This window comes from Cibotium barometz, chromosome 66 (genome assembly GCF_041138505.1).
Source record: "Cibotium barometz isolate CiBa-2024 chromosome 66, ASM4113850v1, whole genome shotgun sequence".
NCBI lineage: Eukaryota > Viridiplantae > Streptophyta > Polypodiopsida > Cyatheales > Cibotiaceae > Cibotium > Cibotium barometz.
In genome coordinates this window covers 509,434-530,979 of record NC_141111.1, presented here as the reverse complement: position 1 = coordinate 530,979, position 21,546 = coordinate 509,434, and the positions used below count along the sequence as shown (strand labels likewise).

The 21,546-nt window shown below is 36.6% G+C and overlaps 1 protein-coding gene and 1 long non-coding RNA gene across 2 annotated transcripts in view; both read left to right on the top strand.

Moving 5' to 3' along the window:
* Window positions 1-21,546, top strand: part of LOC147602642 (pentatricopeptide repeat-containing protein At3g16610-like) — a 255,088-nt gene that overhangs the window by 136,934 nt on the left and 96,608 nt on the right. The gene's annotated exons all lie outside the window — the stretch shown is intronic.
* Window positions 7,862-8,683, top strand: LOC147602644 (uncharacterized). The gene is made up of 4 exons (XR_015265760.1): window positions 7,862-7,983; window positions 8,075-8,253; window positions 8,339-8,428; window positions 8,520-8,683. It is a non-coding gene; the product is annotated as an uncharacterized LOC147602644 (long non-coding RNA).

The following is a 21,546-nucleotide window of genomic DNA, read 5'->3' as shown; positions in this document are numbered from 1 at the left end:
TAAGACCACCCCCTAATGACCTATCTCTATTCATTAGGACCAAAAACGTCTCAAAATGGGCTGTGTAAGGAATTTCGCTAACTCTATTCATTAGGACCAAAAACGTCTCAAAATGGACTGTGTAAGGAATTTCGCTAACTTGCTAATTAGTAGAATGTTGACGGTCAAAACGGCTCCAAATTTAGCCGTTTTGGGTATTTAAAGCGTATCTATCTGATTGAATACGTATCTAAGTGCATATTTTAAAATCTAAAAAAATATATCGTTTTCATGCTACTCTTTAATGGCTCGTCTCAAAATTTGTCCTCTTTTAGTGACTACGCGGCAAAATGACCATTCTCTCCAAACGCACTCTTATCCATTCTCCAAAAAAATTTCACTCCTCTGCTTCTCTAAAAATTTCACAAGCTACATCTCATTCTCATTCTTCTGTGTCTCTCATGATCTAATAGCTCTGCTTATATTTTTTGCTCTGTTAGTAATGAGTGATACATCTAATCGTAAGTTTCATTTAAATATCAAGCTCAACCAAGAGTATGCAACTACACGGAGTGTCTACCAAAGATCCCTTTCATATGCAAATGAAGCTCAACATCTTCGCAACGAAGGAAAGAAGCATATTGACCTATGGGACAGATGGAAGTCTATATCCACCGGATCCCAAAACAGGAAGGTATCCTTCTTTTCACACACCACATGATTTGATTAGATTTGTCGGTGATGGGGAGGATGGCTTACTTGGTTATAGTTCAAGACTATCTCAATCACATATTTATTATGCAGAATATACTACATATCTTCAAAATACTTCATCTTTGAATGCAACAAAAATTATAGAACTTGAAAACAAAATAGTGTCTTTGAAACAAGAAAATGATCAATTGAAAACCTTAAAAGAAACTCCAATAGGATTAAGAGCACGAGTAAAACGAATGCGGGATGTAGTTAACTTAACAGAGAGATCTGGACAAAGAAAAAAAAGGTTAAAACTTGTAAGAGATCATGTTACTAACCTTCTAGGATTTGACATGCCTAATGCTCAGGAAAGGGTAAGATTTTTGAATGAGCTTATGAATAGGTCGGATATCTTGAAACTTTTAGAACTTCCTGAAAATCAAACTCAAAAAAACTGGTCTTTCAACATCTATTAAAAGATATGGACTTATTAGTCCAGCCTTCCCAAATGCAAGAAGTTTGTGACACAGTGGGAGTGAGTAGAAAGGGATACAGAGCCATCTCTAAAACCTGGTTCAGGGTCCTTAAGTATTACAAAATCAAAGCTTTTGGGTTGCCTAGACCTCACAATGTTGGAAAATATAGAACTCTGTTAAATGAGGAAATTTCTAAACATTTCGGAGAGTATTTCCATATTGAGGGAACAATGCCATATGAGAGACAAAAAAAAAAATCATCTTTTGAATACAACGTTTATAATAATATTTGGATGAACATTAGAAAAGTCCAATCTTTTACGGTGAGATATTACAACATAAGAGAAATAGATTGTGAAGGAAAACTTGTATTTGTTTTAAAATTAGATGAAGCTCAAATCCAAAAATGTCAAAAAATGAAAAGAATATCTATATCCCTAATGAATAAAGCATTGGACTATAGTCAAGGTAAGCTTGATTCTCCATACCACAAAACTCAATCAGAAATGGAGCTATGGTGGATTGGATCAGCTCAGGTACCAGTAGAGAGTCATGAAACATTAAAGTGTCTCTTCTCACAAACAGACATTCCTTCAGTTATTCAATGCCAAAATACAGGTGAACACCTTCATGTTGACGACATAGGTGATTTCATTGTGGAATGGCATTTGAGTGCCGACCTCAAGGCCTTGAAGTGTATGTTTGGTGTATGTGGAGGAGCAAATACCAAATATCCATGTCTTTATTGCATGGCAAGCACAGGGACAAGAGAATGGCTTGCAAAAAATGAGATTGAAAAACCACCATCCAGAAATAATGTGAATGTTGTCGATTATCCAACTTCTATTAAAATATGGGATCCAATTCTACCAATACATTTGAAAAATGTGCATATATGTACATTGCATGCAGAGATAAGAATCTTGGACAAATTGCTAAGACTTCATCTGGACTATGCATATTCTATTAAGCCGACTAAACTTGCAAATGAGTGCATAGGAAAGTGCGAAGCCTTGCTCTCTCAAATGGGTTTTCATGGTGGGGAAGTGCATCTTAAAAAAGATCCTGTTCTTTCTGGAGGTACAGGTGATGTTCTGCAAGATGTTTCAATGGGAGGAGCAAAAGCGAGAAGATTTTTGAGCAACCATGACACCAAACAAGTCAACGCAATGTGGAACTGTTGGAAACAGCTATGTGTCATCACCACAAATGTCAAAAGTAGACCAGATGTAGCCAACAAACGTATGGAAGTTTGGAAAAAACTCGACAATTTTTTCAAAGTCCTTAGACAACAAGTTGGTTCAAATACTTATGCAGATGATTTCAAAAAAGCAATAAAGCTTTTGATCAAAGCTATCATAGATGCCTGGGGAGAAAAAGACATAACTTATTACTTGGTGAGTGTTCAGACTTATCAAAACAGTTATAAATTGGTGTGTCCAGACTTATTACTTGTAATTTCTTAAATGTACTAACAAAAATTGTCTTTGTAGCATATTCTTTACTTGCATGGACCATATTTTGCTACAGAAGGACCACTTGCAACATGGAATACACAAGGAATGGAAAAGTCTCATTATCAAGCGAGAACTTCCTTTTTTAGATGTACCCGAAGAGGAGGAGGTGGACAAAGAAGAAGCAATGCACTTAAAGAATTATTCAATTGGTTCTACAGGAGGCAATTACAAAGGATGAGATCAAAGACCCAGCAATCTGAAACTACACCAACACCTCAAGAAAGAGACTAATGATTACTAACACATTTGTACCTCTAACAAAATATTTGTTGAAATATAATCGGTCCTTGCAAAATATTGTGTACATTAGTTTTTGATTCTCTTGGGACTACTTGGCATGTCACCTCTGTATCTCAAAAATTTTCTCCTTCTATAACCTCCAAGAAGATTGATATCTGACACCTCAGCTGCAGCTGCATAGCTAGAGTAGCAAAGAAAGTATCCTGCTCTTGAGGCATTGAAACCTGCAGCTGCATAGCTAGAGTAGCAAAGAAAGTATCCTGCTCTTGAGGCATTGAAACCTGTAGCATATCCAAAGATTCTAAGAGCAGCAGCTCTCTCTAGAAGCAAAACCTTGTTAGCATTTATTTGAAGGGGAGTATATCCCATGAACCTTGACAACACCTTCAAGGCAAATATTGGCAACTTAGCATCTTCAGAGAAGTTCATGTGGAATGCACAGAACACAGCCTTATCCAATGTAGGCAAGTAGTGCATGAGAGCAGATGAAGGCCTTCTTGACCTAGTGTCTGTAGATTTCACTCTGCTGCCTCTAGCTCTTCCTAGAAAATCATCCTTATCAAGCAATTCAATCTGCAAGACAAAAACCTCAATTTAAAAAAATTACAATCACAATAACATTTTACAAAAGATTAAATGGAAGCTACCTTCTGCAACTCATCCTCAATTACTACTTTGTCTTTCATCAAGTTGCATGAGCCAACCCTTTCCACTTTATCAGAATCTGCCTGAAGCTTGAAATCTCTGCCAAAAGACTCAATACCTAACTCAATAAGCCTGTTCTCAAAATCCTCATCACTCAAGGAAGGTTTCCCCTCTTCCACTTTTTTAAGGCACAAGGCAAGTGCATCATTAGCAGGGATAAATGAGTTGTCAGATGTTTGCAAATCAAGTGCCAAAAACTCTTCCTTTGACTCTACTTCTGTATCAATAAAGTCTTTGGCCACTTCACAAGCTTCTGAAATTGCTGCAATACAGTAGTCTTCTCTGATATTGAAGAGACATTGAAGATAGGACAGAGGAATAAAATCTTTCTCATTGATATAGAAGAAAAGAAGGTTTGGAAGAGTAACAGAGGATTCAGATATGCTTGCTTCCTCTGAGGACTCTTCAGTAATAGTGAAAGCCCTAAATTCTGCAACATCAAGATTGGCACTTTCTCTCTCCTCAGCTTGAACATCAATTTCTTCCTCTTCTAAAATCTCGCATTTCTCTAACTTTGAAACTGTGGTGACATTTAAGTTTTCTTCCTCATTCTCTGCATCAATTTCTGGTTGTTGCTCTTTATCCTGTATTTCTGCTTTCAAAAATAGGAAGAAAAGAAAGGAGACATCCTTGGGGACAAGGTTGCAATGCTTTTTATGGATTGGACAAGAAATGGATGAAGGGCATGTGAAAGAGGTTCTATTTGAAAATCTACTGAACCTCTTTGTAACTTTGGCTTTCTCCACAGACAGCTGTGTAAAATCTGGAAGGTGACAAAAATCATGGCCTCCGATACGAAAACAATGAGCTTGAATTGACATTTCAAATTGCTTGTACTCATCTTCAAGAATGTCCTTTAGCTTCAACAAAACATCTGAAAGAGAAAACCTTGGATTGAATATCTCCACTGCATCAACGTATATCTTCATATCATGACCATCTTGCAAAATAGCATTCAAGAGTTTCTCACTTGGGCTTTCTTCAACAAGTTCATGTCGACCCGCAACACTTTTACTCATTGAGATATTTGAGAAAAATGCCTGAAAAATTCTGATGAGCCCGAACGAAGCGAAAATGAAAGGTCCAAAATAATTGGAATGCCTCTATCGTTGGTGCGGGCTTCGGCAATTCCAAGGTCCCAAAATAAATATTGAGTTTTGCAAAATAGGGCTAGGAAGAGAATACGGTGCACAGCTTGATTTGACGCAAATAAGTGGTCCAAAACTGGGGAAAAAAATTGAAAGAGAGTTTTGAAAAATATATGTAGCGTGATTAAAACACCTTAAATAGTGACCGTTTATTCCATGTGGCAATAATGATTACATGGCACGTGTACCCAACGGTCTTTTGTACGACATATCCGAGGTATAAAAAGTTAATTTTGTTGAAAATATTCATATTTTTCTCTGACACTGTATCAAGCAAAAACAGGCAATCTTATTTCCCCAAACCTACTTTTTCATTTCTTTCCCATATCAAGCGATTGCACATTTTTAGGACATTTGGAATCCTTTAATCGCTTCGTTCCGTCCTTTCCCATATCAAGCGATTGCACATTTCCTGCCCGAATCAAGCGATTACGCTCATCCGAGATTTTTGGATTGCCCTCATCGCTTCGTTCGGGACTTCTACTTTTTTTTATTTCCTGAATCAAGCGATATTCACTTTCCATTATATTTGGATTCGCTCTATCGCTTCGTTCGGGCCACCTTATTTTTTTGTTCTATTATACAAATCTCTTCATCTGGTCTCTTTTTTTAAGCTTCAATGGCAAGGACAAAACAGACTGCAAGGAAAGTCTACCCACCTTTGGAGACTGAAAAAGCTGAGGACAAACCAGGACCTTCCAAACAAGAAAGGCCTCTTCCAAAGCCTCGTGCGAGGGCGACAGCAAGAAAGAGATTGAATTATCAGGTGAAGTCCTTAAGAGAGATAAGAGCAGCACAGAAATCTACTAGTCTTCTCATCCCTCGACTGCCATTTACTCGAGTTGTCAGGGACATATCAGAAAGGTTAGTTGGCAAAATGAGAAACACAAATCTTCAGAAAGTGCGATGGGAGACCCAGGCCCTCATGTGTCTTCAAGAGGCTTCTGAAGATTTTTTAATCGACTTTATGAATGATGGCTACATTGCTGCTGCATTTGCTCATAGGATCACTCTTATGAGCAAAGATTTTGTGCTTGTGTCCAGACTTAGATATAAGTTTGACAAAGCTTAGCCTATTCCAAGTCAAGATATGAGAGCTTTTGAAATTCTTAATATCCCTCCAACAAGGCAACCCAAGCAATCAGTTGTTATTGAAGATATTTCTCATTCTTATGATACAAGAAAAGCTCAGGATATCAAAGAAGAAGTTGAAAAAGAGAGAGAGCAGGAGAAGATTTCAGAGGATGTCATTCTTTCTCAGCAAGCTGAAATTCTCCATGCATCCAATTCAGAGCTTTATCAGAATGTGACAGGTCAAATGATAGTAGATGTGTCCATGCATGGAGAGGATGAGGTTTATTGTGACATTGCCCCTGAGGACATAAGTATGCTTGTGAATCACAATATTGAGATATCTGACACAGTCCTCTTCATCTGTCTGAGGTTTGTGTGGATTTGCTTTTGTTTTCTTGATGAATTTCTCAGACTCCATATTTTGTTGACATGTTTTGTTTGTGTCTCCAGATGTCTTATGAGGGATCTTCATGAATCAATGTCTGTGCAAGTGACCATTCTTGATCCCCTTGTTACACAGTGCCTTTTCAATAGGCAAGGGGATCTTGCAAGTTTTCTCAAAAACTTTGATATGCTTACCTGCAATTTCATTGTATACCCTTATGTTGAAGTGTAAGACTCATACTCAATTATCTAATAGACATGACAGTATTCATAACTAATTTCAGTATTCATATTATCACAGAGGCCATTGGAGTCTTATTATCTTCAATCTATTGGATAGAGATGTGATCTTTATGAACTCTTTGGCATCCATTCATGGGAGAAGTAAAATGTAAGAATCAACTTTTCCATGGTTTATGTTCCAGGCGTGCGATAAGGTGCTTTGAAGCCAAACTGTGAAGAGCTCTCTTGTGCCAAACCGCAAACACATACACACACACATACACTTACATGACATCCACAAATACACACACACATATACACTTACATGACATCCACAAACACACACACACACACACACACAGAGGTATTTTACGGTTTGGCGCGATATGGCGCTTGCATGTCTAACGCTTGTTTGATATCGTGCCAAATCGCACTGGACATACACAGAAACACACACACACACACACACACACACACAAGTATTTTGCGGTTTGGCACTTGCATGTCTAACACTTGTTTGATATCGCGCCAAATTGCACTGGACATACAGAAACACACACACACACACACACACACACACATGCACGCATGCACGCACACACACATGCACACACACACTTAGAGAGAGAGAGAGAGAGAGAGAGAGAGAGAGAGAGAGAGAGAGAGAGAGAGGTTGATTTATGTCTCTTTCTACCAGGCTGATTGGTAGATCATGGCGAGAACAAAGGCCACTGCAAGGAGACAGGGTAAGGGACCTGGATTGGCAGCAAAGGCTGCCTCTCAGAGAAGAAGCCAAGGAAAGGAAAACTTGTTCATATTCTGAAGCAGGCAAGAATAAGGAGATTCTCACAGAACTTCTACATTCTGAAGGAGATCAAGAAGGTGCAGAATTGTGTGGAGTTATGTGTTCACAAGCTCCCATTCTAGCGGGTGTGTAGGTCTATATGTGAGAACTGGAGCCTACCCATAAGGTGGAAGAGGATAGCCTTGCTCTCTCTACAGGAGGCTTCTGAAGACTTTCTCGTAGAGTACTTCAATGACCTGTGTGTTGTGTGTGCCCATGCACATAGGATGACTATAATTCCCAAGGATAGTGAGACACTGAAGAGGCTTACGTGGAGGTATGAGAAGCTTCTACACCTTGTAGAGATTATAGACCCGAAAATGAAAAACATCCTCATGATTCCACCAGCAAGAGCTCCTTAGGATAAAATAAAAATTGTAGATATTACACATGATATTAACATAAGAGCCAGGGCAAAACAGGATGCCAGACAGGAGGAGGAGCAGAAGGCAAGAAAAGACAAGGATTAACAAGTAAAATCGAACCCAAAGAATCTCCATGAACAATACATCAAAGAAATAGAAGAGTTGGAGTTAGCCAACCTGGAGATACTAAGGAGCTTGCAAAGGGGCATTTTTTTCTTTTGTGAATATGGAAGATGGTGAGCGACAGCTCTCCCTTGACATCGTGGTGGATGTCAGAACTTTGATGGAGAGGACATCACAAATCACAGATACTATCCTATACGTCTGTTTAAAGTAGGTATCCAAATTGCATTTTCTGGATGATATGGTATTTCCGTCTCTAGTTCTTCCCTTTTTCCTCAATGAGTTACCCTTGTTTTTGCAGTTTAATAAAGTGCTAGCTTCCACGTGAGAGCCACTCTGAGGTGTTTATTCTCAACTCTCAACAACTGGCACCATTGCTACTACACGAAGAAGGAGTACTTCCCAGCAAGAGATTCAAAAGTGGTTCATCTATTTGAACATGTTGGAGCTTACTGTATTAATTTTTCCATATGAATCATGGTATGTTACTCCTCTATCTTGTTAGTTATATACATCTAATAGATAGCCTGGATGCCTTAGTTTTAGACATTTATGCCTCTTACAGGAACTATTGGAACCTTGCCATTATAAAATTGCATAAGAGAATCATGTGGACTCTTAATTCAGTACGGAGATCACATCCTGAGTTAGGCCTGTAAGTAAACATTCAAAGCACCTTTCTCTAGTATCTATGGCTCCTTGAAGTTGGCAATGTATCTTATTGTGAAAGCATATTTATTATGCAGGTATATAAAAAGGCTTCTTCATGTTCTTGGTTCCTTATATGGAGACAATGAACTGTACAAATCAGTGGTTAAGCCTGTTCAAGTGCCCAAGAAAGGAGACTCACACTCCTGTGGAGATCGATGATACATGCAGAATATATTCTCCAGAGTCTCTTCTCCATGAATCCCTTCATGTCCAAGGTAAGTGGAAGAATCATTGGGTGGACATTGATTTAGCTAGATTTGCGGTCTAACATTGTGAATTTTGTTTTTTTAGACCGCATTACAGAATTATGATAGTAACTATGTGGAGCGGTACAGAGTGACCATGATACGATTAATACTAAAGAATAGCACAGAGATGTCTGAGGAGAACAAGTCGAAATTATGCAATCCTGCAAACGTCAAGGTGCTCCTTCAGGCTGTAGGGGACAAGGCAAAGCCCTCTGAGCACATAGAGGCAGAGCCAAGGTCCAATGTGGAGGTCAACATTTCAAGGCTGATGAGGTGGAGCAAGCTGAAGAGGCAGAGCCGAAGCTTGAAGGAAAATAGACCAAAAGCAGACTGCAGAGGTTGAGACGGGACCTAGTAGGGAGGCAAACAATGAAGAACCTAAGTCTGATGAGGATGCCAAGTCTAGTCAGGATCCCAAGCTTGATGAAGATCCCAAGCCTAATTTACCTGATGTAATGTAACCAACTCCATTTTAAGAATTGTTTCTATTAGCTTTTTTTGTCCCTTAACAATGATTATAAGGTTCTGTGAGATCCCTCTGTCCCCTCCGTGCACCGGACTCCCGGTAACTGCTGACAGCGGAAGCAGTCCCCTCATACGCGGGACGGTTTCTCACTCGGGGCCTCGCCCACGAATGTCCGGGCACGAGACTAGGCTGGTGGTCACTCCGAAAATCGAAACTGGAAAAATTTTCCATGCTCGAAAAGCGGGGACGATTCCACCTTTTTGAATTTTCTTAACGAATTTTTTTTTTCTAACGAGATCAATTTTATACTATCCTTTACCCATTTGGCCCATGGGTTAGCCACCACCCTGCCCATTGGAATCGGTAGATCCAAACAAGTACTCACCCACCCATAATTGAACTGCCTTTCTTAACTTTAGCTTTAGAAAATAGGTATGCACACACTCCTCTTTAAAACTTTAATAAAAATAATCTATTGACAAAACAGATATGATCACAAATTTCATAATTCAAAATTTCCATTCAATCCCTTGTTTCATAAAAACAGTATCACTCTGGACTCTCCATTGGGACTAGCTGGTCAGCAAAACGAGATCCAGTTAACAGATTACAATAATCTCTTCATCAACATACATATATATATATCTTCCTTGACATACGTATGGGTGTCCTAAGCACCGCGAGTCCGTGCATCGCCTCGTCAGAACCCTCCAGGATCCTCCTTAGGTGTCTTGGTACTTCACTCAGGGACCGCTTCGTCGGCCCTCGCCCATCGTATCGGAAGCACACCATTTTTCACCATACCTAGAGGCTGGTCAAGATCTACGCAGGCTTTTGCCGCGTGAGCTGTCCCTCGAAAACTCCCTGCTAGCTGTTGTTGCAATCGAACTTCCCTTAGATAAACATATATGCCAAATGCTCCCTCCAGCATTCTGGCGTAAGACAGTCCTTTAAGAAAACAAGGTTTCTATGTAAGTTTTCAGTTTTGATTTTGTTTGAAAACCATGAATAATCTTAAAGCCGTATCCGAATACTTCTAGATCCAGGTCTGAATTCCAAACAGAATTCCTTGAATTCTACATCGTCATTGATTGAATTTGACGAAGGAATTAGGTCTTGGTAAATAGTCTGAATCAGAGTTTGGGTCTAGAAAGGTTCTTCCTAAACTATCTTTCTCGAAAGGTACTATTTCAATTTCTCTTTTTCTAAATTTCGTTCGACAAATATTTGCTTACAGATTTCTAAAACATGAATTTCTTATTTGAGGAATAAAATAATCATTTATCTCGATCTCCGACTTCGATAGTTTAATTGAATTTTCTCATTACCATCTTAGTGAATATGAAACGGTAGCATTTCTTCTCACAGTTTATCTACTTATTCATTTTTCTAATTTTTATGAAAATTAAATAGAGGATTAAGGAGAACCCTTATGTAATTATATAAAGATTCTATATGCATCTAATTATGCATAAAATCTAATTTTGATGAAAGTCACACTTTTATAATCAAAAAAATCATTTATGTTGAAAATCACTCTATTATCATGAAAGAATTTCTTTTACGCTTATGTTTATGCATATAAACATATAAATCATTTATGATGAAAATCCCTCTTTTAATATAAAAGAATTTCTTTTATGCATAAAAATCATTTATGATAAAAATCACACTTTCAATAAAAAATATCTTTTATGGATATGTTTATGCATAAAAATAATTTATGATGAAAATCACACTTTTAATATAAAAAAATATCTTTTATGCATATGTTTATGCATAAAAATCATTTATGATAAAAGTAACACTTTTATAATAAAAAAATATTCTTTTATGCATACTTTTATGCATAGAAATCAATAATGATAAAAGTAACACTTTTATAATTAAAAAAAAATCTTTTATGCATACTTTTATGCATAGAAATCAATAATGATAAAAGTAACACTTTTATAATAAAACAATTTTCTTTTATGCATACTTCTATGCATAAAAATCAATAATGATAAAAGTAACACTTTTATAATAAAAAAAATTCTTTTATGCATACTTTTATGCATAGAAATCAATAATGATAAAAGTAACACTTTTATAATAAAAAAATATTCTTTTATGCATACTTTTATGCATAGAAATCAATAATGATAAAAGTAATACTTTTATAATAAAAAAATATTCTTTTATGCAAAAAAATCAATAATGATAAAAGTAACACTTTTATAATAAAAAATAATCTTTTATGCATACTTTTATGCATAGAAATCAATAATGATAAAAGTAACACTTTTAAAATAAAAATAAATTTCTTTTATGCAAATAATCAAAATGCATCTTCTATGCATGAAAATGACACTTTTAGAATTTAGAAACCATAAGGATTACTCTTTTAGAATAATAAAAGATAATGCTTATTTCTAAATTTTTGAAAAATTTTGCCATAACCTCCTTTGTATGGTTGACCATTTTGCAAATTTTAACTTTCAAAAATTAATTAGAAGTTCACCAAGAGTATTTAAATCATTCTAGTGTAAACATTTTCTACTTATTTAAGAGAACATTATGAAAAACTTGATTTCATCCAATAATCATTAATCTAGGATAAAGAATGGTTGGATTTACTAAAGAAGAGAGGGGAATGCCTTTTTTCAATGAGGCATATTAACATCATTTCATTTTAGAGAAGACAAAAATCATAAAAAACCATAAAAGAAATAGAAAAGAGAAGAATCTCCAACTTACATGGATAATTTGAGAGCTTTCCTTTGGCTTGATGGTTTGAGGGTTCTACTCTTGTTTGAAACAAGAGTGGCCACCAATCTTTTAGAAGAAGGAAGGTCAAAAACTAATGAATTATGAGTAAAATTCACTGTTTTTGACACTTGGGAGAGGCAGGGTAACATTGCAAAACACTATTGAGTTTCAACAAAGGGGAAGGCTTTTTTTATAGGAAAAATTGAGCTTCTAACCAAGCCAACTGATTCTAGAATTTTCTAGATTAGTTTGGTCAATTTTTGACCATTTTTGGGTTAGTTTTGCTCACTTTTTGATCTAGTTGAAACAGGAGAGAGGAGAGATAAAAATATCTCATTATTTGGGAGTTTAAAACTCATTTAAGCATGTGAAATAGATGCCTCCTTCATGAGGAAAATTTCCCCATACTAAGGTGTCAAAAATGCATCATTTCACCTAAATATCTATCTTTTTTAACTATTAACCTTGTCCTTAGTCAACTCTTCATCTTATGTGAGTATTTACTCATTTTTGGGAGATTTTCCTTTTATTCTTATATTTATCTCCTCCCTACATTTGGATGAATCTTATTGGTCCATAGGAACCTTAATTTAAAATTTTGAAAAAATCTTCACTCCCAGGATAATGCCTCTTGAACAGATTATACTTAATTTCTAATGCACCTTCTGAAAATCTTTTTGAATTTCTGTTTCAGGGAAACTTATTTTAATAAGATGATATATTTTTATATTCAAAAATATTTAAAAACTAAATTACCACTCTCTAGAAGATTTTCTCTCTCTAGGCCAAAACTGGTAGAAATAAGATCTTTTATATTTCTGAAGAGGGGTTTGATTACAGGGGAAGATGCTGGACATCTTGAGAGGCTGGGAAGGAATCTTACATTCTCTCCCACTTGAAAAATGTGAGATGCCCTCATCTCGCAAACTGGGAGTAATCTCACAATAGATCGGCTTGATTCTCCCAGGTGGCATCTTCAAAAGGATAGAACTTCCATTTTACCAATAATTCTCTGAGAATTCTATTCTTGAGAATCTTTTTTCGAACATCAAGAATTTCTTCAGGTTGGAGTTCCATCTGTCCTTGGGTTGAAGAGGTTAGGATTTCATCATCAAGTACATGATTTGGGCTTGGCACATATTTCTTTAGAAGGCTTACATGAAATACATTATGAGCTTTGAGATGAGGAGGTAGAAGAAGATCGTAGGCTAAGTCACCTACTTTCTTTGTAATCAGATATGGTCCACAATATCTGGGGGATAACTTCTTGTACTTCCCAAGAGATAGAGAACTTCTTTTGGGTCGTACTTTAACGAAGACCATATCTGCTTCTTCAAACTTTCTATCTGTCCTCTTTTTATTTGCATACTGCTTCTGTCGATCCTGGGCAGCTTTAATATCTTTACGAATGGATTGCATCTGCTGCTCCATGTCATCAAGCATCTATTTGGAGATCTCGACCCTAATCAATAGGTCAGACCAAGTTAATGGAGTTAAGCAATCTTATCTATACAGAGCTTTAAAAGGGCTCATCCCGATACTTCGATGGATAAGAAGCATTGTAGGCAAACTGGACTAGGTGTAGATAGCTTAGCCATTTCTTAAGTTCCCTGCCACCACAGCATGACCGAAGTATATCTTCGATTACTTGGTTTACCCTTTTAGTTTGACCATCGGTCTCAGGGTGATAAGCTGTGCTGAGATCCAAGGAAGTTCCCACTGCTTCGAAAAATGCAGTCCAGAACCTTGAAGTAAATTTGGGATCTTGATCACTTACTATTCTCTTGGGTAGGGCATGTAATCTGAAGATTTCTTTGAGGAACACTCTGGCCACATCCATTGCAGTATAGGTTTCTTTTACTGGGATCAGATGGGCAACTTTGGTTAGTCTATCAACTACTACGAAAATGGAGTTGTAACCTGATTGCACTGAAAGTAATCGAGTAATAAAGTCTATACTGACACATTCCCACTTCATCTAGGGGGATGTCCAATAGATGTAACTTCCTAGGCATTTTTACTCTTTTAGCTTTGACTTTTTGGCATGTCAGACATTGACGTACATGATTAAGTACATCCTTTTTTAGACCAAGCCAAAAGAAGCTTTATAACTCATTGCCAATGAAGTGGGCAAGAGCTTGCATCAATGGAGACTACACACTACACACACACACTACAAGCATGCAGCATACACAAGAGAAAGAAAGAAGCATTCAATTAATCATAGATTAATCTACTTCAATGATGCTAAAACATATTAAGAGAAAGAAGTGGAGCTATACTCATTGGAGCTTGATGCTCATTAGAGTACAATAGAGAGAGAGTTAGAGAGCTGCCATAGATTGAGAGCTCAAGAGCTTCACTCAATAGCTTATGAGAATGGCAAAAAAGTCCACTTTCTTTAGCTAACATCTCTTTTGTAGAGATGCCAATAACCCTAACCCTAGGCCTCTTTCACACATGGGCAGACAACCCCATAAGTGAGCCTTGCTTAATACACTTAGAACTCTCATTTAGAACCCACATTGGCCTAAAACAATTTACATTGCACTTCGGCACAAAAATATGGAAAAATTATGTGCGTCTTTATGTTCCCATGGCTACAATCCCGCTCTCTCGCGTTCATTGCTTCCGGCCTCCTTCCATAATCCGTGTTCCCGTGGCCCGTGCATCGCCTGGTTAGAACCCTCTATTATTTGAGGAATAAAATAATCATTTATCTCGATCTCCGACTTCGATAGTTTAATTGAATTTTCTCATTACCATCTTAGTGAATATGAAACGGTAGCATTTCTTCTCACAGAATATCTACTTATTCATTTTTCTAATTTTTACGGAAATTAAATAGAGGATTAAGGAGAACCCTTATGTAATTATATAAAGATTCTATATGCATCTAATTATGCATAAAATCCAATTCTAATGAAAGTCACACTTTTATCATCAGAAAAATCATTTATGTTGAAAATCACTCTATTATCATGAAAGAATTTCTTTTATGCATATAAACATATAAATCATTTATGATGAAAATCCCTCTTTTAATATAAAAGAATTTCTTTTATGCATATGTTTATGGATAAAAATCATTTATGATAAAAATCACACTTTTAATATAAAAAATATCTTTTATGCATATGTTTATGCATAAAAATAATTTATGATTAAAATCACACTTTTAATATAAAAAATATCTTTTATGCATATGTTTATGCATAAAAATCATTTATGATAAAAGTAACACTTTTATAATAAAAAAATATTCTTTTATGCATACTTTTATGCATAGAAATCAATAATGATAAAAGTAACATTTTTATAATTAAAAAAATATTCTTTTATGCATACTTTTATGCATAGAAATCAATAATGATAAAAGTAACACTTTTATAATAAAACAATTTTCTTTTATGCATACTTTTATGCATAAAATTCAATAATGATAAAAGTAACACTTTTATAATAAAAAAATTCTTTTATGCATACTTTTATGCATAGAAATCAATAATGATAAAAGTAACACTTTTATAATAAAAAAATATTCTTTTATGCATACTTTTATGCATAGAAATCAATAATGATAAAAGTAACACTTTTATAATAAAAAAATATTCTTTTATGCATAAAAATCAATAATGATAAAAGTAACACTTTTATAATAAAAAATAATCTTTTATGCCTAGAAATCAATAATGATAAAAGTAACACTTTTGAAATAAAAATAAAATTCTTTTATGCAAATAATCAAAATGCATCTTCTATGCATGAAAATGACACTTTTAGAATTTAGAAACCATAAGGATTACTCTTTTAGAATAATAAAAGATAATGCTTATTTCTAAATTTTTGAAAAATTTTTCCATAACCTCTTTTGTATGGTTAACCATTTTTTAATTTTTAACTTTCAAAAAATAAATAGAAGTTCACCAAGAGTATTTAAATCATTCTAGTGTAAACATTTTCTACTTATTTAAGAGAACATTATGAAAAACTTGATTTCATCCAATAATCATTAATCTAGGATAAATAATGGTTGGATTTACTAAAGAAGAGAGGGGAATGCCTTTTTTCAATGAGGCATAACATCATTTCATTTTAGAGAAGACAAAAATCATAAAAAACCATAAAAGAAATAGAAAAGAGAAGAATCTCCAACTTACATGGATAATTTGAGAGCTTTCCTGGTTTGAGGGTTCTACTCTTGTTTGAAACAAGAGTGGCCACCAATCTTTTAGAAGAGGGAAGGTCAAAAACTAATGAATTATTACGAGTAAAATTCACTGTTTTTGGCACTTGGGAGAGGCAGGGTAACAGTGTAAAACACTATTGAGTTTCAACAAAGGAAAAGGCTTTTTTTATAGGAAAAATTGAGCTTCTAACCAAGCCAACTGATTTTAGAATTTTCCAGATTAGTTTGGTCAATTTTTGACCATTTTTGGGTCAGTTTTGCTCACTTTTTGATCTAGTTGAAATAGGAGAGAGGAGAGATAAAAATATCTCATTATTTGGGAGTTTAAAACTCATTCAAGCATGTGAAATAGATGACTCCTTCATGAGGGAAATTCCCCCATATTGAGGTGTCAAAAATGCATCATTTCACCTAAATATCTATCTTTTTTAACTATTAACCTTGTCCTTAGTCAACTCTTCATCTTATGTGAGTATTTACTCATTTTTGGGAGATTTTCCTTTTATGCCTCTTGAACAGATTATACTTAATTTCTAATGCACCTTCTGAAAATCTTTTTGAATTTCTATTTCAGGGAAACTTATTTTAATAAGATGATGTATTTTTATATTCAAAAATATTTAAAAACTAAATTACCACTCTCTAGAAGATTTTCTCTCTCTAGGCCAAAACTGGTAGAAATAAGATCTTTTATATTTCTGAAGAGGGATTTGATTACAGGGGAAGATGCTGGATATCTTGAGAGGCTGGGGAGGAATCTTACATTCTCTCGCACTTGAAAAACGTGAGATGCCCTCATCTCGCAAACTGGGGGAGTAATCTCACAAACTGGGGGAGTAATCTCGCAAACTGGGGGAGTAATCTCGCAATAGATCGGCTTCATTCTCCTAGGTGACATCTTCAAAAGGATAGAACTTCCATTTTACCAATAATTCTCTGAGAATTTTGTTCCTGAGAATCTTTTCTCGAACATCAAGAATTTCTTCAGGTTGGAGTTCCATCTGCCCTTGGGTTGAAGAGGTTAGGATTTCATCATCAAGTACATGATTTGGGCTTGGCACATATTTCTTTAGAAGGCTTACATGAAATACATTATGAGCTTTGAGATGAGGAGGCAGAAGAAGCTCGTAGGCTAAGTCACCTACTTTCTTTGTAATCAGATATGGTCCACAATATCTGGGGGATAACTTCTTGTACTTCCCAAGAGAGAGATAGAGAACTTCTTTTGGGTCGTACTCTAACGAAGACCATATCTGCTTCTTCAAACTTTCTGTCTGTCCTCTTTTTATTTGCATACTGCTTTTGTCGATCCTGGGCAGCTTTAATATCTTTACGAACGGATTGCATCTGCTGCTCCATGTCATCAAAGCTGGAGATCTCGACCCTAATCAATGGGTCAGACCAAGTTAATGGAGTTAAGCAATCTTGTCTATACAGAGCTTTAAAAGGGCTCATCCTGATACTTCGATGATAAGAAGCATTGTAGGCATTTTAAAGAAGATGATATCAATCCTCATGTAAAAGAAGAGATGAAGAGAATGCAAAGGTTGATTAAAAAATGCAAGGATAACATGAAGAAGGCACAAGAGGGATGAAATCTTATGCCAATGTACATAGGAGGAATGAGGAGTTAAATGAGGGAGAATATGTCTTCTTGAAGTTACCAAAATCAAGACCTTCATCTCTCAAAGGTGGACTTAGCAACAAGTTGTCACATAGATACTATGGGCCTTTTATGATCATCAATATAGTGGGAGAGGTAGAATACCAACTTCAATTACCCAAAACTATAAGAATGCTTAATGTATTTAATGTATCCAACCTCAATAGGTATGTGGGAAAAAAGCTTTAAGTGTAGGAAGGGTTGCATCCTTTGGATGAAGAGGGGGAGATACAATACATTCCCAAAAAACGGTTGGGAAGAAGGGATAAAGTTTTAAGGAACCAAACCATTGAAGAATTCCTTATTAAGTGGAAAGGGATGCTTGAAGATGAGTCTATGAGTGTAAACCCTTGGCTTTTTTGCATGATCATAGGCTTATTCTCTTAATGATATTAACTGATTTGTGGGCAATTTTAGAATTTTTAATAACTTCACTTTTGGTGGTCTTCACACCTACATTTTAGGAGTCTTCAATGGTCATATGGTTTGGCATGATGGGTAGTTGGTACACACATGTAGTTTTTATCCTATTACATGTTCATATGACTAAATTTTATGATGATGTATGGGTATCACTACATGTTCAAAACATGAGTTTGTTAATGACTTCTACTTGGAGGTTATTTCAGAGTATATGCGAGAAATTGTAGCCAAGGAAGAGGCCAAATGTGATAGCATATGAAGCTTTGAAGACCTACTCATGGAGATTGAAGCTAAGGAGGTGCGGACTACTTCATTTTTGTGAGTTTCTTGATTTTGGGGTAAAAATCCTATAGGATGGGATGGATTGTAATGAAGAGTTATTTTAATGGTTATAGTTGTAAATATTGGGATTATGAGTAGTTTTTGGTTAGGACTATAAATAGAGGTGGTGTCCCATAGAAGGGAGCCTTTGGATAATTTTATAATTAACCTTGTGTCACTTCTTAGAGCTACCACACTTGGGATTTCAGGGGAGCTGCCTCATGACCATTCACGTGAGGATGGCTTCTTTGGGTATAGCTTATACTCCACTCCTTTTACTATATTCTTATCACATTCATATGATACATGAATGATGATGGAGATACACACGCTGTGGCTATGGACTTCTTGATTTACATGTGCATGAGTATTTTCTTTTTCTTTTATGGTTCCCACCTTTACAATGACTCGATCTCTTCATAAGAAAGGGATCAGAAGCCACTTTATTCCACATCCATACAAAGTTATATTAGCAAACAATGTGTAGGATCCCACTGCCCCCTCCGCACACTGGATTCTCGGTAGTAGCTGGCAGCGAAAGTAACTCCCTCATGTGCGGGCAGGGTTTCCCACTCGGGGCCTCACCCTCGAATGTCTGGGCATGAGACTAAGTTGGTGGTGGTCATTCCAAAAACCGAAGCCGAGAAAATTTTCCATGCCCAAAAAACGGGGACGATTCCACCATTTTCTTAACGAATTTTTCTAAAACGAGGTCAAGATACTGAACTAACTTTCATCTGAATAAACCAGATAGAAGGGAAACTATTACAGACTTAACTTGAAGGGATCAACGCATTTTTCCTAATTGAATGAGGCAAAGCTGTTGATCTATTCATTAGAGAAGTCTTCAGGCTTTTATTTAAGTACTCAAGTTCTAAACGTATTCTTATTAATCAATTTTGTTATTAAAACTATACTGATTCTAGCCTAACCCCATCCGGCCCATGGGTTAGCCACCGCCCAACCACTGGAATTGGTAGAACCAGACAAGTACTCACCCACCCATAATTGAATGCCTTTCTTAGCTTTTGCTTTAGAATACAGATACGCACACACTCCTCTTTAAACTTTAACTTTTAAAACAATCCATTGACAAACAATTATTGGTTATTACAGATGTCATAACTCAAAATTTCCATGTATTAATGTCAATACCAATCACAGCGTCAGAGGCTCAGGCAAAATATTTCCTTAGCCATGATTCTGATAAGGCTAGGGCTTGTTCAGCATGTTCAACTCTTTGATCATTCACAACAGAACTTCAGAATTTCATGCCGAGTTTTTAGGCTTCTTAGCCACTTTATCCCTAGAAGTAGAATTATTGCACCTCTTTTTGTAATGAATCGTGTGTACCATGGCATGTCGCCTTCGCAGTTTCGCTTCTTTATGGATGCGTACACGAAATTATCAGAGTAAATCTTATTTCAAGAAGTATGATGAAATAATTATTTGTTTAAAGAAAAATCTCAAAAATTAAATAATCATAAATCTGTTGTCAGAATTAAGCTGACAAAAATCTCGTTTTGTCAGAATCATGAGGCGTGCGGCCCGTGCAAGGCAACCGGATCCTCTAACCGATGACGAAGAGTTAGATCCGGATGTTCGAAAAGCCTTACATCCTTCAAGGATGAAGGGGAGCAGTTAGGTGAAGTAGTTGAGAAGTGGATTGAGGCTATGGAAGAATACTTTGATGTAACTGGCTATGGAAGAATACTTTGATGTAACTGGCTACAATGAGAGAAGCAAGAGATGGCTCTTGCCAGGTTAAAGATTGTGGGAACGGCCAGGGTCGCTTGGAGGAATCACTGCGAGACTAACCGTCTCGACCAGAATACCCAAACCTCGACCGATCTTAAAGCTTACCTCAGAAAGAGGTTTTGTCCGCCACCATCGGGCTTCCTTGAAAAACTAAAATGAATGAGTTCTTGGAACTAAAGTAGGATAGCCAGACAAGTGAAGAGTACCATCAAGCTTTTGCCCTTCTCCTCAAATAATCCCCGCAATTGGATGAAGAGCAGCTAAGGCGAGATTCATTTGAGGAATGAACGAGCCATTGGACACCTTAGTGAAGAATGCCAAACCTGTCTCAATGGCCAAAGCTATAAGAATAGCAAAGGACTTTGCCAAAGCCTTTGTTGTTAAGGTCCCGCCAAAGCCTGCACCCTCGAACTTTAAAAGATTCCAAACCTTGGGAAGTACTTCAAACTTTCCTCCCCCAAAAAGGTAGCAAGGCCCAATTCAAAATCAGGATACTGGGAGATTCAGAAGTGAAGGAAGACCCTTCCCATAGAACACTTTCTCAGGAGTCCCACCTCTTTCAAGGATTTAGAGGGATGAGCTTAGAAGTGAGAACCGGTGTTTTGGTTTTGGTCACCAGCTGAAAGACTGCCCGACTCCTGCCATGTCAAGGAGGGGATAGGGAAGTCAAGGACCGAGAGTGTAGAGACCACCCCCTTCCTATCAGTCAAATCAGGGTCCATCTCCTTAAAATCAGGGCAATCCCAGGAGAACTCCATCTCAACCATCTGCCTTTGTCCAGAGTAGCCTCAAAACTCATTCCCAGAATTGGGGCAACCAAAGAGAAAGAGTTTCGCCTCAGCAGACTGCAGCAGCCAGATCAGTCACAATAGCAGAAGTAGTGGAAGAGGAAAGAGGACAGATCTATGTAGCAATTGAAAACCAAGGGCCAAATTGCCAATTCTCAGTCATCCATACTCCAGCTGAGTATCAGGGTAAGCCTTTTAAGCTTTTGATTGATTCAGGCAGTACTCATTCTTTCATTTCCCCAGGATGCTCGCGTAAGCTAGTCTTAGAATAGAAATCAGGGAAACCTATGCAATTTGAATTGGCCAGTGGGAAGATTCTTTTCACTCACCTTGAGACAGATCGTATTTAGTTCAATCTAGATGGGAATTTAATTGACTATCAGTTTCAGAGTTATACCTTTGGAAGTTTTTGACGGGATCCTTGGAATGGATTGGCTCCACAAAAATCAAGCTGA